This window comes from Elgaria multicarinata, chromosome 2, assembly GCF_023053635.1.
Source record: "Elgaria multicarinata webbii isolate HBS135686 ecotype San Diego chromosome 2, rElgMul1.1.pri, whole genome shotgun sequence".
Taxonomy (NCBI): Eukaryota; Metazoa; Chordata; class Lepidosauria; order Squamata; family Anguidae; genus Elgaria; species Elgaria multicarinata.
Window position 1 is genome coordinate 142,130,263 of NC_086172.1, and position 15,978 is coordinate 142,146,240.

A 15,978-nucleotide genomic window follows, 5' to 3' on the forward strand; every position below is an offset into this window, starting at 1 on the left:
ACTAATAGTACTTCCCTTGTGTCCTATTACTGGATGTTTATGGAGTACCCTGCATTATCCTGGGAGCTGACACAATGACAAGGAGTCATTTGGAGTCAAGAAATGCTGAAAGAGACCATTAAAATGTCTTGCAGGGAGGGTTTCAGCAAGGACACATTTGGCTGCTTTCGGCCATGTTCAGTAAAGCTATAGAGGACATTTTAATAAAATAGTTGTCATTTAATTACTGGCATTTAATTACTGACGTTGTTTTAAAATCTAAGGTTGTAGGGAAATAAAAGAATTACCTTTTATTTACCACTAATGGCTGAGCTTTTAGTAGCATTTGCTACCCAGTGTACCAGAACCCTCCTGATACAGATGTGGGAACATGTGGAGACTTTTTTGCATGATGAGTTGCAAAGTAGGATACTCTGCCTCTAGTATAGCCACCCTTGAGAAGCTCTGCAGTTGTGGCAATGTTTGCGTCTTCTGTTTTGGAAAGGGACCCCATATTGAATTCATTGTTTATGTTGCCATGGTTGTTATGAGACACTTCTCAGGACTGGAACTTTTCATAACCTTGTGATTTGGAATGTGTTGCCCTAAACTAACCAGAAAATGCTATCCTGGTGTAATAAAAAGGGATATTTGAAGAATTAGCATGGAAAGGTGCAAACAGTATCGGATTCTGAAATAGCCATTAATTCCTCAAAGAAGATGCAGATAATCATCCCCAGGCAACATGACCAATCGGAGTTGTATGCTGGAGACCACCAGGTTGGGGAAGGCTGGTGTGTAGTATATGCATTAGATATGTGTTATATTGGTTATGTGGATGTTTTAGCAAACAATATAAGAGAATTTTGAGCAAAACTCAGTAATGGTATTTGTAGCTTATTGAAGTCCTTAGTTTTGTTATAGGCTTTAATACCTACCTTAGTCTGTTTGCAAACCAGTATTAAACATCCCATACTTCATTACTGATAAGCCACATGGTTATTTATTTATTTATTAATGCAAAATTATTTTTAAGCTGCTTTCGAAGGTGCAACCTTCTTAATGCAGTTTTGAAAACACAGAACTTTAATGTTTATTATTGTCTTATGTTCATATTAATCTGTTTTATGCATAGTGTCCAACAAAGTTTAATAAAGCAGCAAAAAGAGAGATGAATGATTAGTTTAAACAGGTAAATGCTAATTAGGGAACTCCTGAAAGGCATCCATTATACACTAGCTTAAAACAAATTTTACAGCCCTGGTTAGTAGTGTAATCCAAATTCTGTCAAGGCAACTGCATTTTCTGTAATTGAGATGTGTATGTTTGCTTTGCATAACAGATGGCTCTGTATGCTTAGACTGATAGCTAGGAAAATAATAATTGCATTATTCTGGCCAAAAGAATATTAGCTCTTGGGCTGGGGCCATTTCAGGCAGTCCTCCTGCCAGCACAGCATATGCACATATATGGATTCGATTTTCAAGGAAATTGATGCATCTGGAATAGTGTCGCCATCTGAAATATCATCTGTTCAAGAAAAAAGTTGGCTTTAACCCTGTCCTAGTCCTCGTTGTTAAAACATACTCCTACACTGAGCTGCAGCATCAGTAGTCAGACATTATTCGACTACATGTAGACTGTTTATCATTCACTGTCTAGACTTTGGGGGTGAGTTTCTGATTTTCTGATTATAAATAGTGAGTTGGATGTAGCCTGATGCCAAGCCATGATAAAAGGAACACCTATTTGTCCTTGTTAATCACAGTATAAGTGAAAAGTATATTATTGCAAAAGTACTGTGTACCAATAGCTTGTGTGAAATCTGCTTCCTGAGTTCAAACACTCGGCTTTCCATGGACCAGGTTAACAAAGTAAAAAAAAGAAAGAAAGAAGGTATGGTCATGATGGGTTGACTGCCTCACAAAACACTATAAACCAATATGAAGTTTTCTAAAGACTTCTCCAGATGTTGTCATTTTAAAGTCTAACTCTACCACATTTCAGCCTTTGTAGAGCAATAGTGCAAATCCAAATCCAAAGGCAATAATGTGACCTACAGTCCAGATGTAAGAGAGGTAGAGCCACTCGCTGCTGTGGGAAATACCTATGCTGATCCCTTCTTTTTAAAAAGATGGATGACGATGTGCAGCGCACTCCAGCACACAGGGGTGGTGGTGTGCACAGCCTGCCAGAGCAGAGACTGGCACAGTAGTTGGAGCTCATTACTCTGTCTCAATGCAAAATATTTGAAACCTTTTGTCTTAGACACAGATCCAGATAAAACCTCAAGGTAAGATTGGAAAACTGGCAGCTGTGGATGAAAGAGCTTCGCCAGCTTTGAGAGTAGTCAGTTTCTACTCCTATGAATACACACGTTGCCGGCTGAGCACCGGTATTGGGACCACGACATGGTGTTGCATGGAGAATAAGGAGTGGAATTAATTGTGTTCATTTATTGCCTTTCTATCCTACCCTTTGGTCCCTCATACCTCCCCTCTCTGTGTCTGACTAAATATAAAAACCAGTAAAAGAACAATACAAACAGTTTTGCTTATCATCTGGTATGTCACAGGCACTACCCAATAGGTATCCACTAGTCTTGTGCAACCACATATTCAGGTCAGCACTCCAAATAGTTGCATTTTACCAGTGTGTGTCCCTGAAAGAACTTGTTTGGGATAGGAGCACTGATCCAGAGCAACAAATGGGTGGGAACCCCTGGCTTGCATTGGGTTGGGATCAAAGTAAGCTAAGCTGTCGTCCCCCACAAAAAAAAGATCAGGAAGTAGCTTGGCTTGTTTCTGAGCTTGGCTAATTTGACCCTTGAACCTCCTTCCCCCTTATCCTACACTAGTTATACGAACATCCTCCCTTTCCATCCAACCCATTTACCAGGCCAGAACGGCATTAAGTCTCTGGCAACAAGCTGTGGCAAAATGCAAAGAGAGGGAAGGGTGGGAGGAGGTCTCTGCCATCTTCCAGCCAGACCCCAGCCTTAATATATATATATATATATATATATATATATATATATATATATATATATATGCTCCCTTTTCAAAATTTCAGAGTGGTATACAAGCTAAAATAAAATAAAAACACATTAAAATAGATTTTTTTTAAAAAAAAAAAAGCAAAATGCGCAGTGAACGATGGCTGATTATCAAGGGAAGTCTTCCTGGAACAATGTTGTTTGCAGGAGGTGCCAAAAGGAATACAAAGCTGGCGCCTGCCTGACCTTCAGAGGCAGGGAATTCCATAGGAGGGGGCCACCACGCTGAAGGCTCTTCCCCTGGTGGACTCCAATCAGAGGATGGATCTACGTGGAACCACCAGGAGCATGTCCTCAGTGACCTCCCACCTCTTCCTCCCACCTCTTTCTTGTATTGCAGCACACCAGGCATTGGAGAAGGGGAGAACTGGGAGACCTCCTTGCCTTGTGGCTTGCCGCCACTGTACCCTGGAAAATGGAGTGGAAGAAATGTGGAGAAGGGGGATTAATAGGGACTGGGAAAGGACAGAGGGAGATTGGGGTCAGGCTGGGAGGGAGATAAATTTTTCCCCACTTTGATTACAGTCTGAGCTAGAGAAGCATGCAGGGGTCATCCTGCTTGTTTCTTATTTGAGATAAGTGTTACAAACCCCTGAGACTCATACTTCCGAGCCCAGTAGTGTGAGTCTTGTCAACATCACTACAAACAAGCAACAGCAGCACGCTTGATGTACTATCAGTGGATATAGTAGGAAAGTGTTAATCAGTCAGGAAGGGGAAGAATCAAAACTTCCCTACAAGTGGCCAGAAAGCAACCTCCTTAGGGGACAGTAATTCCTGTTGCCACAAACGTCTGGTGCATTTCATCTCCGTTTATTTTGAAGCATCATTGTAGGTTTGGTAAAAACGTTGTGTTCCTTCCCATTACGAGTGCAGAATCATTCATTAGAGTTCTGTACTGCAGATCACAAATTAATTTTAAGAAAGAGTTTGGGGAAGAAAAATAGGTGAACATATGTGAAATGTTTACTTATGTTATAGTTCTGTAAATCATTCAAAATGTGATACCCTATTTCTTTGATTCTAAGATGCACTCCCCCCCCCCTATAAACATCTCTAAAAATGAGGTGTGTCTTAGAATCGTGGGTGTGTCTTAGGTTTTTTCTTCTGTTGGTGGTACTGAAATTAGTGTGCGTCTTACAATCGATGGCATCTTACAATCGAAGAAATATGGTATTTCCCTTCCCCTGGAGTCCAAATATTATCCGCCAAATAGTCTTTTAGGCAGACTTAGAAAAGCTATGATATTTTTCAGATTCGTCACTAACTGGCAAAGGAGAAGCTGCAATCATCCACACTAAATTAAGCATTCAAAAGCTTTATTTACTGCAAAGAGCAGCGGCAGAAATAACTATGCAAACAATTCTCCTTGTAGAAAGGAAATGCTAATGTTTCACTGTAGTGATCTCAAAATTGTTCAAAGTGTGGAAACCATTGTAGTAGGTTGTTATGTTATTGAATTCCAGTTTGTGATAAAGGTGCCAGGAACAAGCGTTAATGGGATATGAACACATGAGATATCTTGCTTCCAATTCTTTATGTTCTATCCATTGCTATCAGATAAACATTCCTGGGTTCCTGCCACGAGCTGGCAGAGGTTGCGGTTTTGTTGAATAAACCTTTGTGACACTTTGAGGGTTTACACATTCAATAATGTTGGACTTCTGTTCTTGAGAGTAATGCTTGATGTATGTGTGTGTGTCTCGCAACATATATTTGTAGTCTCCTTAGATTTGATTTTGTTGCTCAGTTAGTGATTATATTAGTATGTCTGCTTTGGAGATGGGAGAAGGCTAACAAGTTGCACATCTATTGTGCAACTTGCAATCCAGGCTTTAAAAAATGGACTGTGATTTGCAAGAGGAAGTTGAAAGAAATCTCCTAGTAATATTCATTTGGGGGATGGGTAACTAGTATGGGAATGGGTGACTAGCATGTGATGAAATGAGTAAATACTATAATGTAAATTATAATGTAAATATTATTTATTTATTTAAAATATTTCTATACCAAAATTTGCAAAATTTGTTAAAATTACAATTAAAAGTCAATAAATCCAAAATAAAACAAAGTCCAAACCTATACCTGCTATTTATCCTGGGGTGATCACGAGGTCATCCCCATGCATCCAAATGATGCACAGCTGATCCAGGGGTGAACCGAGGATGAGCACTCAGTTGTCCTGGGATACCTGGGACTGCTTTCCCCCCATTTTTTCCTGCCGTCTCAGGACCATCCCGAACTCTACAAACAGTGTGGATGTCCCTCCCGGTGTCCTCCCTCTTCCCCACGAATAGCTGGGCTCAGGAAATGGGCATGGAGCTATGCGAGGGGAGTCCATGGGCATCGGGGTGAGGGGGAGAGCATTTTCGCCATCTTTGGGATGGCACTTGCCATCTCCCAGCACCGAATTTGTTTTAAAAAAAAAAAACCTAAAAACTAAATCTCAACTTCACACAGGATTGTGCCTGCGCAATTATGCAAATATCTCCTTTTTAAAGAAAAAAATGTCACCCCGGACCATGCCTCTATACTTCTGGGACAACTCGCTAGCATGTGGCACCTGGGGGATGATCCCAGAAGTGGAAAACTCTGTGATTGTCCCTCCCACTCCCCAAAGGGCTGCAGGTGTAGATGAGCCCAAAGTCTTGCTTAGCAAATGCTTGGTGCAATGTATAAGGTTTCAAAAGGCACCAAAAGATCAAGGCTGGTTCCTTTTCTTACTACAGGGGGAGAAAATTACAAAGGTGTGTGTGTGCAACAACCAACCCCACCCTACCCCAATTCCCATCAAATGTACACATGAACAGACAGAAAAATCACTAGGCCCTGATCTGTAAATCTCAGTGAATGGGCAGAAGACACTGACTGTGTTTGGACAACACAATAGTCAATGGTGAGTTAATAGTCAACTCTACGGTTGGTTATCGAGGGGGTACTCCCTACATGACATGATTGTAATCAACCATAGAGTGGATTAAGGCCAGTGTAGAGTTGACTATTAGTAAACATTGTGTTTGATTGACACATCCTCCACCCCCTCTCCCCCTCATTCTTCCCACTGGTATCCCATCAGCCATTGTGAGTTCTGCCGGCTGGACTAGAGTGACAGCCACTGCTTTTGTCGCTCTTGCCAGGGTATTCTATTGTTGCCAAAACTGTGTGCAATGAAATAGTCAATGGTGCCCAACACATGACACAACAACCAGTGGTTGTTCAATAACAACCACTGGTTGTTCAACCAGTGGTTGTTCAACCAGTGGGTGTTGATTATTTCTGTTGGTTTTTTCAGCCAAATAACCAACCGTGGTGTGAAAAAGTCCCAAGAGATGACATAATAACCCACCATTAACTATTTAATCCACTGTTGACTATTTAAACCACTGTTGGTTATCGTGTCGTCCAAACCCAGTCACTGTCTCAGGTAACCTGGGGGGGATCTACACTACTGCTTTAAAGCACTTTAAAGCGCTTTATAACAGTTTTGACAACTGTTTAGGCCCAGGACGCACTGCATATACAGGTTTCAAAACATTTTCAAAGTGCTTTAAAGCGCTTTAAAAGCAGTAGTGTAGACCCCCCCCCCCCGTTTCCAAGTTGTTTTCACCCTTATACATCACCTTGAATTTGGCCTACTAATATATTGGCAGCCAATGCAGTTCTTTGAACAAAAGTGTAAGATATTGTAGTAGGCTGCCTCACTTAGCAACCTAGCCACTGAGTTCTGCACAAGCTGCATTTTCTGGACCAATCTCAAGGGAAGCCCCACATAAAGCGCATTGCTGCAATCCCATATTGAAGGTTACCAATTCCTGGACAAAAATGTTGTTAATGGACAATTCTTCATATTGGAATATTTCCCTCTCAGACCTATTATAAAGAAGAAATAATAGCAGAGAAAATTAATTCATTCTCCAAAGGCTGAGGTCAGACCAAAGGTTAAGCATCATGGTATCATTGTCAGAACAAACACAGCAAACGACTTGAAGTCTTAAGTGCAACTTCTACAACTTATTTTGAACATATTGTGGCCACAGAGAAAGTGTTAGCTGCTTTGGGTTATTCCAAAAGCACTGCGACTACAGTAGCCACAAGAGTAAAATGCCCATTTACATCACACTTATTTTTGTATATAAACAGTTCCATTTGATTCTATCGAAGATATCAGAGAATCAAAAAAATGTTCCATATGAACATCCGAACTGAAAAGTCTTACTTGCGTTGTAGATCTGCCTGTTCATCTGCTGTTAAGATAAGACTATAAATCTTACTTTTGTCTTCTTCTCTCTAGTTGTGTATCTCTCACTCCTGACCATATCTAGATCAGGGTCTAGATCTCCCAGTGATGTTTTGTTTTTGAAATGCTGGCAGCCTTCTATTTTGGCAAGCCTCCATCGGAGAGGTCAACTGCCTAATAGCAGTTGCCAAGAGCATCGCTTTCTTTTTTTCACAAATTTTAATTTTAATTTGAAATACAGTAAATAAAATAAAGGCAACAAAAAGAAGAAGTGACATAATATAACAAGATTATGGGGAGAACAGCCCTATGATCCTGGCACAGTGTCCCAGGGACTGTAGGATTCTTCAGGAGGGAGTCCCTTGCTCCTAGGCCATTGACACTACTACAACCTCAGAAAGGTGACTCCAGTATCCGATTCCTCCCCCCACCCCCTTGCAGCTGCTACAGAAAGAATCACACTGCCTGCTTCCTGAGGTAGCAAAAGAGGCCTTGGAGAGGTCATGAAGCTTTGTCATCAGTGACCAAGTTGGGTAAACACATGCAAGAACTTAACCCTTTTATCATTAGATGATTATAAAAAACGGTATAAAAATGTAATAAATAAATAAATAAAAAATATTTATCATTAGATGATTAACCAGGGCATGTCTACACCATGCATATATCCCAGGCTTGTCTCTAGGTCATCCTTGTGCATCCAAATGATGCAAAGGGGATCCTGGGGTCAACCAGGACGACCAGAAACTTTACCTGGGATAACTGCAACCACAATTTTCCCAATTTTCCCACAGTCATGGGAAAACCTTGAGGACTGCGGCCAGTGTGGTGTGGGTTCCCGGGTCCTCAAACTGTCATGGAACTACACAGGGTGGCTCTGTGCCCTTCAGGGGTGGGGGGCAGCAATTTCGCCATCCCTGGGATGGTGGGTAGGGATTGGGCACAGAGTGGGGGTTTTTACTTATATTTTTCCCTGGATTGGAGACGCGTAGCTCCTCTTCTAAAAAAATAATAAAAGTGCCCGTGACGTCCTTACTCTGTTGAAAATATTGTGTTGCCAGTAACTTCAGGTGCAAAGCACAACAAGGGTTGTTGTTGGCAGAATTCCAATCCACCAAGATGGAGGACAAGGTCAGGGGAAAGTCTCCTACACCTCACTGCAGCTCTAAGCTTGGAACTGGAGAGGGGGCAGGAAACAAGTCTCACTCCCAGCAGCTCGCAGTTGGAGAGGGGATGCAGAGGTTTATTCTGTCTCTGCTCAGAGCTGGGGGGTGTCTTCCCAGCACCGGGTTGGTGCTGCGTACCTCGGAAAACCCGTGCTTTCCCTCCCCTGGGGTGGCATCAGGTAATCTCGACACTGAGGAGGGAGCGTGGGGTTTCTGGGCAGCCATCCGGGGATTGGAGCCACCCCTGCTCTCTTCCTAGCGGAAGGCGACCAATCGCAGGTCACCTTCCACCTGGCATTGCCCAGCCATGCCTCCGCTGCAACTCCAGAGTGAGGCTTTGCACATGCAGGCAAGCCATCCATCATGCAACCTGTTCCCAAACTTCATAGGGTTTTAAAGGTTAAAACCAGCACTTTGAATTGGACTTGGAAAGAAATAGGCAGCCAGTGTAGTTGATACAATATTGGAGTGATGTGCTCCAAACACCAAGCTCCCACAACCAACCATCTTGGCAGCAGATTCCCCACTAGCCAAAGCTTCCAAACCATCTTCATTGGCAGCTCTGCCTAAAGCACATTACAGTAACCCAGCCAAGATGTGATCAGGGCATAGGTAACTCGGGCAAGATTTGTCAAGCCAAGGTAGGGTCACTGTTGGCATATCAGCCTAAGCTCATAAAAGGCTCTCCTAGTTACTAGTACCAGCTGTGCTTCCACACAGAGTGATACATTCAGGAGTTCCCCAAAGCTGCAAACTTGATCCTTTGGAGGAATGCAACTTAGGACCAGGATACCTGAGAGTGCGCCTTCTCCTTTACCAACCTGCCTGGTTACTGAGATCATCTGAGAGCATGTTCCTGGTGGTTCCTCATGGACCTACGGTCTGATTGGAGTCCACCAGGACAAGAGCCTTCAGTGTTCAAGGCCTTCCTATGAATTCCCTGCCTTTGGAGGTTGAGCAGGCACCAATGTCATATTGCTTCTGGTGCCTCTGGAAAATGTCATTGATTCAGGAAGCTTTCCTTGAATGACTAGAACTCAGGCTTTATCAGAACTTTGTTCTTTTAAAAATAGTAAATTTTAGCATGGTGTTTTTATTCTTTCATTCTATTTGTTGTTCACCACTCCAAAATCTTTTGGATGGGGAGCGGTATATAAATGTTGTAAATAAATAAATAAACATGAGAGAAGGCAGTTTTCCAGATAGCCTGGTCCAAAGCTGGTTCTGTCATCATCTAGCAACAAAATGGGGAGTTAGCAGAATTTTATTGTTTGGATATCTTTAGCAAAAGACAATATGTCAGAATAACTGTTAATATCATTCAATTTTAACACAAGTTCTTAATTGAAAAACCGATCGCTCTTCACTTTTTTGCCAGTTGAAACCCTCACTTTAAAATGTGTTTCTGCCCTTGCTTCAAACTACCCAGGACACACAAGGTTGCAAATTGCCCTTAAAAAAACGGAAAAGAAGATCCCACTAAAAAGGGAACAGTGTACAGCTGCACACATAATAAGAGCTAATAGAGGTGAAGGGGAATAAAGGATAAGTTGTTGTTTAGGCTGTGTCCTTATACAAAGCAAAAACAGGTGAAAGTGAACCGGCATACTTATGTGCTTTTCTCCTAACTGTAACCAAGCCTTATATGTTGGATTTCTGGGTATTTGTCCTATGGAATGGCAAATAAAATTACAGCAACAGCACACCAGAACAAGGTCAAATAAATGACAGTACTCAGTCTATTTGTGAAGCTATTCTGAAAGGGAACCAGGGTGCCAAATGTGGTTTATTTGAATAATAAAGAAGAATTAGATTCCCCTGATAACTTGGCCGAGGGCCAATAAATCACTGGAGGTTAAGGATGCTTTGCAAACTGCCATGTAATTCCTTTGCTTTTCTGAAGCCCAAGCTTCAACAACTGATGCCCCACCTGGTTTTGATGCAAATGAAGTTGAGACGACTATCTGGTTATTGCATTACTTTATGCTAGATTTGCTTAAAATATATTTTCACGGAAATGTTGACATTTGCATTCCTTTTGTGCGCTCCAACTCAATTTCATATCTTAAAATAGAGATTTGTCAGAGGGAGATCTATCTAGTATATATTTTAAAAGCCTTATAATGAGAGCATTAAAATAAACATCACTACAGCCTGTTTTGCAACATAGTATATTTGAACGCCACTGGCCAGAGTAATGAGTATTCATTAAATTAATCCACCAGTATTGATAGCTTTTCATAGACATTTGACCTCATTTAAAAATAAACATTAAATAAACATTATATAATTAAACATGAAATATAATTCTCTGTAGTCATATAGCTTTCAGGAGGGTTTTATAAATGCTCAAAATTAAAACATTTATTAGGCTGGTTGGTTGGTTTAGTTGAAAAGAGAGAGAAGGGGGGAAACCCTTTAAAAATATAAGCGCACGGTAGGGCTGGGGAAATAGAAGTATCAAAATAATTCAGAAACAGTACAAGGTACACTGGCACATTATCAATTTACAACATTTAAATTGATAAATGCTTGGTGTGGAAGGCCTACAAGGGCACTTTGAAAAGCAAATAGCGACCTGGTGAAGAAATTGATTTTTCCTCCCTGAAAATGACTGCATGATGCATCATTTGACTGCATGCTGTCCAAGTGCTTGACAGAGATAATCTCAGCAATCCCACGGGTGACCTTATCGTTCTCACCAGGGCAACTTTGTCTAGGTTCTGACTTTGTGCATGTCAAGGTTTCTCCAGGCAGGATCCTAAGGGGGAAAAAGTTCCTCTGTTCGATCCAGATATCGAACCACTCTTCAAGGCACCCTCCTCCTCCCCCTTCCCCCTGGAAGGCAAGCTTGTTTCTTTTCTTCATAATTATGAATGAATGAACGAAGCAAGAGAATATAGCTGCCTTTGCTGAAACCATTATTGTCTCTTCGGTCTAGTTTAGTACAGCTCTTAAAGGAGGAAAGATACCTGCCATTAGAGGTTATCAGGCACAGCTGAAAAGCTCCAAAGCATATTACAGTCTTCTGAATAACAGAAATATGCCATCTGCCCTAGTTCATTCATATGCCCAGAATTCCTTGTAGTCTTTTAGGTAAGAGTCTGATGTTGTTGCATTACTCAGATGGATTGCCGAATAAACTTTCCCCTCCCTCCTCCAATTAAAACGTGCCTTTTCTCCTACAAGAACTTTCCAGACAACTCAAGTGCAAGTGACACAAGGTATAAGCATCAACATCTATATATCTGCATAATTTTGCATAGGCAACCAGGGAACAACCTTCACTCTGATCCTAATGTGATCCAAAACGTTTTGCTTGTAAATCTATTGTGGAGTTCTGGATTCCCCCCACCCCCACCAGTGGTTCAAGTTATATAAATTGCTCAAATACAGAATCCAGTTTGGGTGTGTGTGTGATGGGGTGTCACCTTTTAAAAATTGATCATTTTATACTGTTTGTTGCTGTTTGTCATAACTAACTGAATGCAGGAAGCACTATTCTGCTTTCAATACCTCCCAGAGCTCATTACCCACTGTCTTAGACACCTACAATTCACCATATTCACCCACTTTTACCTCCTTCTTTCATCCACAACATTAATTCTGAGTGAACAAGACGTGCTTCCCTGCTTTTGACAAGATTTGCTGCGGTCTCATGCGACAAAAACCCAACACTCATTCCAGATTCAGAAAGTAGGATTTATAACAGCATTTTAATTTAATGTTGGATGTCGAACATATAAAGAGATCACAGTAGTACTAGAGCTGAAAATTGATGCCTTTTTTATTAGTGTCCTCTCAGAAGTGGGTGAGCCGCTGTTTGTGCAATGGAGCACAGAGCACCACAGTCAGATGAATGAGGATATGCTATCTGCAAGGAATCATATTTCAAACCACTGCCTACTTCTATTGATGTGGTCAGAGTTGAAAGGTTATGCTAGTAAATGCCATCCGGATTTCCAACATTAGAAATCTATGGAATAATCTACTGGCTATCGCTCTGTAGCCAGTGCAAACGCCATGCGTAGTGATATTTTACTTATTCTTATTTTATCAGTAAACTTGAAATTAGCTTTTTGTGACTGATCACATTGCCTTGCTTATGTTCCCTCTGTGTCTCTATATAGTATCAGGAATATAGCTTTAAATGTTTGGCAGACAAAGCTAGGTATGAGTGAGGGTGCTAAGGGAATCCAGAATATTATTTTACATGAGACTCACATCTTCCTGGTTTGTTCTTTGGAACATATTTTACCAGCCATTAAAGCCGAAACACTGAAATCCTTTATGCAGAGGGAAGTCAGTAGTTATAATGAATTGTGCAAATTCTTAGAGTAATAAAACACGGCCTTGTAGCGTTACCATTTGATGAATGGAAACTGCAATAATTCCAGGCATGAAATGTTAAAAAATAAGGTGTTGCTGAAAAAAATTCCTCACTTACACTTTTTTTGTAATGATAAGAGAAGAAACAGAAATGTAACAGATTATTTTTATTATGCTAATAGACACATGTATGTATTGTCTAATACCATGATGAAAATAACCTGTTACCAACATTTCAGTTAGTATATAATTAGTTTCAGGAAATGTGTCTTAGGATACAATCCCCTATGCATATTTAGACAGAAAATAGTCCTACAATTCCCAGCATATGCCCAGCTGGGGCATGCTGGGAGATGTAGGACTGTTTTCTGTCTAAATTTAGGGTGACCATATTTTGGAAACCAAAAAGGAGGACTACATGGCCACCCCCAAGGGGGTGTGCTCACCAACATGTCCAGACCCCAATGGGGCATGCCCACCAACATGCTCATCCCCCATGTTCACACCCAAACATGGCCTAGGTCACATGTCTGATTTCATAGCACACAATTAAGACAAACCTGTTCTACATAACATTTTAATGTTAAAATCACTGGAATAAATAACAAGTGAGACATTCAATGTATCTGAAATTAACTTCACTCATTCCTATTTTTGTAGCTTTTGCTGTACTTTGAAGCTTTTGCTATACTCTGTGTGACACAGTCTCCCCTTCCTTCAAATATCTTTTCTGACAGCAAATCCTTCACTGGATGACCATAGTCTAACCTTTCCTAACATTTAACACTCTTTCCCCATCACCTTTCTCAAATCCATTCTCACACATTCAGCATACTGCTACCACTGAACAAATGAAGTAGTTGACAAGTACAGAAAAATCTAGCACAACAAACAAGCAACCAAGCATTCAGAAAGAGTATTTATTTATTTATTTAAGGATTTTTATGCCGCCATTCAGCCAAAAAAGGCTCTCACGGCGGCTTACAAAAGTATTTCTTGACATATAAGTATAAACTACTATTACCCTACAAACATTAGTCATGGAACAAAACGGACTAAAGCCTAGCACCTCTTAGCTTGTTTCAACTTCAACCAGACATAACAGTAAAAAAAAACACCAAAGGCCGTAGCTAGACCTAAGGTTTATCCCAGGATCAACCCGGGTTCATCCCTGACTGAGTGCTGGATGCCCTGTGTGGCACTTAGATGAGCAGGTTTGACCCCAGGACAATCCTGGGATAAACCTTAGGTCTAGCTATGGCCATAGAAAAACACACTTACCTCATTGACATAGCAATACCTAATGACAAAATTGTTGCAGAAAAGGAAGAGTACAAGAGAGAAAAATATGCACCACTGGCTATGGAAGTTAAAGAACTATGGCAACAGGAAAAAGTTAAAATTATTCTGTTAGTCACATCAGTCACCAGCATCACATCATTTTACAGAAAACCTTCAGAAATTAGGCCTACCAAAATATATGCAGAAAGCAGTCATACTTAAAACATGTTCAATAGTCAGGAAATTTCTGAATCAGTAAAAGACAGCATGGCTTGGCAAAGCCCATCATGTTCATTAGAAAAACCACCATGAGCTAGAAAAGAGAGATAAACGATGATGATGATGATGATGATGATGATGATGAAGATAATGACAATTATGGCAACCCTGTTGATTTTTAAAAAATATGTTTAAGAAGGATGAACAATTATCAGCAATTTTTACAAAATATACATCATGCCAACCATATCAAACAAATTGGAGAAGAAGGTCTATGGGTCAAAATGCATTATTTAATAGGAATATCATCTCCAAATCATCCCCCCACCTCACACACAGAAAACTACAGCCCTCCCCCCCCACACACACACTGCAAGCATGCACATGCATCCATTCATAGTCAGACAACCAGGCATCCCATTCAGACATCATCACATCAATACACTCACACACTGCCAGCACACAAACACACACACACACACATAGTCAGGATCACCCACTCCAAAACACACATGCACACACATCCATTCACTCAAACAACCAGGTAACCTATTCACCTATACACTCTCACACACCTACACCTTAGTCTTACCTTCTACTTTCTTCTCCTTCTCCTTCTCCTTCTCCTCCTTCTTCTTTTTCTTCTTCTTCTCAGGCCAGATCAGTGCTGGGGGGTGGGGGAGAGATGGAGGGAATGCATCATCTGGGCCTTTCCCCCGGTAAATTGGGGCCCAGTCCCAGTTGCCCCGGAGATCCCCATTTTTCCAGAGGTCTCCAGGGTTTTCCGGGTCATCTGGTCACCCTATCTAAATTTGCATAGGATTGCAATTCTCAGGAAACCTACATGCAAGGGGGCTTTAAATGCAGTGAGATTTACTTTACTTGCATGTAAAGGTTGCAGCCCAGAACTCTGCTGTTGCCAGACAGCAGGGGATGTGCAGGCCTAGGGCTCTGGAAACACAGTGGATTCCATGGCTGATGGTGGGGAATCCCCATTTGTGAGCTTGACCGTCTTGCAGTTGGCCAGTTAATGGTCAGTTGCCCTGTTATTTATTTTATTTTATTTACTACATTTCCATACTGCCCAAAAGCCAAAGCTCTCTGGGCAGTTTGCAACAATTACAACTATAAATTACAAGACAATAAAATATAATGTAAAAGTTTAAAACTACAGTATAAATAACAACAACAACAGCTTGGGTCCAGGTTATTTGAAAGAACGCATTCTCCCTTATGAGCCTTCCCGTGCTTTAAGATCTTCTGGAGAAGCCTTTCTTTCAGTCCCACCATCTTCACAGGTGTGCTTGGTGGGAGCATGGGAGAGGGCCTTCTCGGTGGCTGCTCCAGTGCTCCGGAACTCTCTTCCCGGGGAAGCTAGGCTGGCTCCCTCCTTGATGGGCTTTCAGAAGCAGGCTAAAACGTTTTTGTTACAGCAGGCCTTTGGAGAATAATCTGGCCCTCCATCTATGTTAATGTCTTATAATTTTGTTGTGTACTTTAAACGTTTATGGTTTTGTTCCTCCCCCCCCCCCCCATGTATGTTTTAAACTATATAAGGCCGCCTTGAGGCCCAGCATTGGGCAAAAGGCGGGATACAAATAAATATAATAATAATAATAATAATAATAATAATAATAATAACAACAACAACAACAACAACAAAAAAACAACAACAACGACAACAACATAGAATCATGGAATAGTAGTGTTGG

General features: G+C 41.1%; 1 protein-coding gene across 2 annotated transcripts in view; it reads left to right on the forward strand.

Annotated features, from left to right (window-relative positions):
* Window positions 1-15,978, forward strand: part of NPAS3 (neuronal PAS domain protein 3) — an 839,000-nt gene that overhangs the window by 585,909 nt on the left and 237,113 nt on the right. The gene's annotated exons all lie outside the window — the stretch shown is intronic.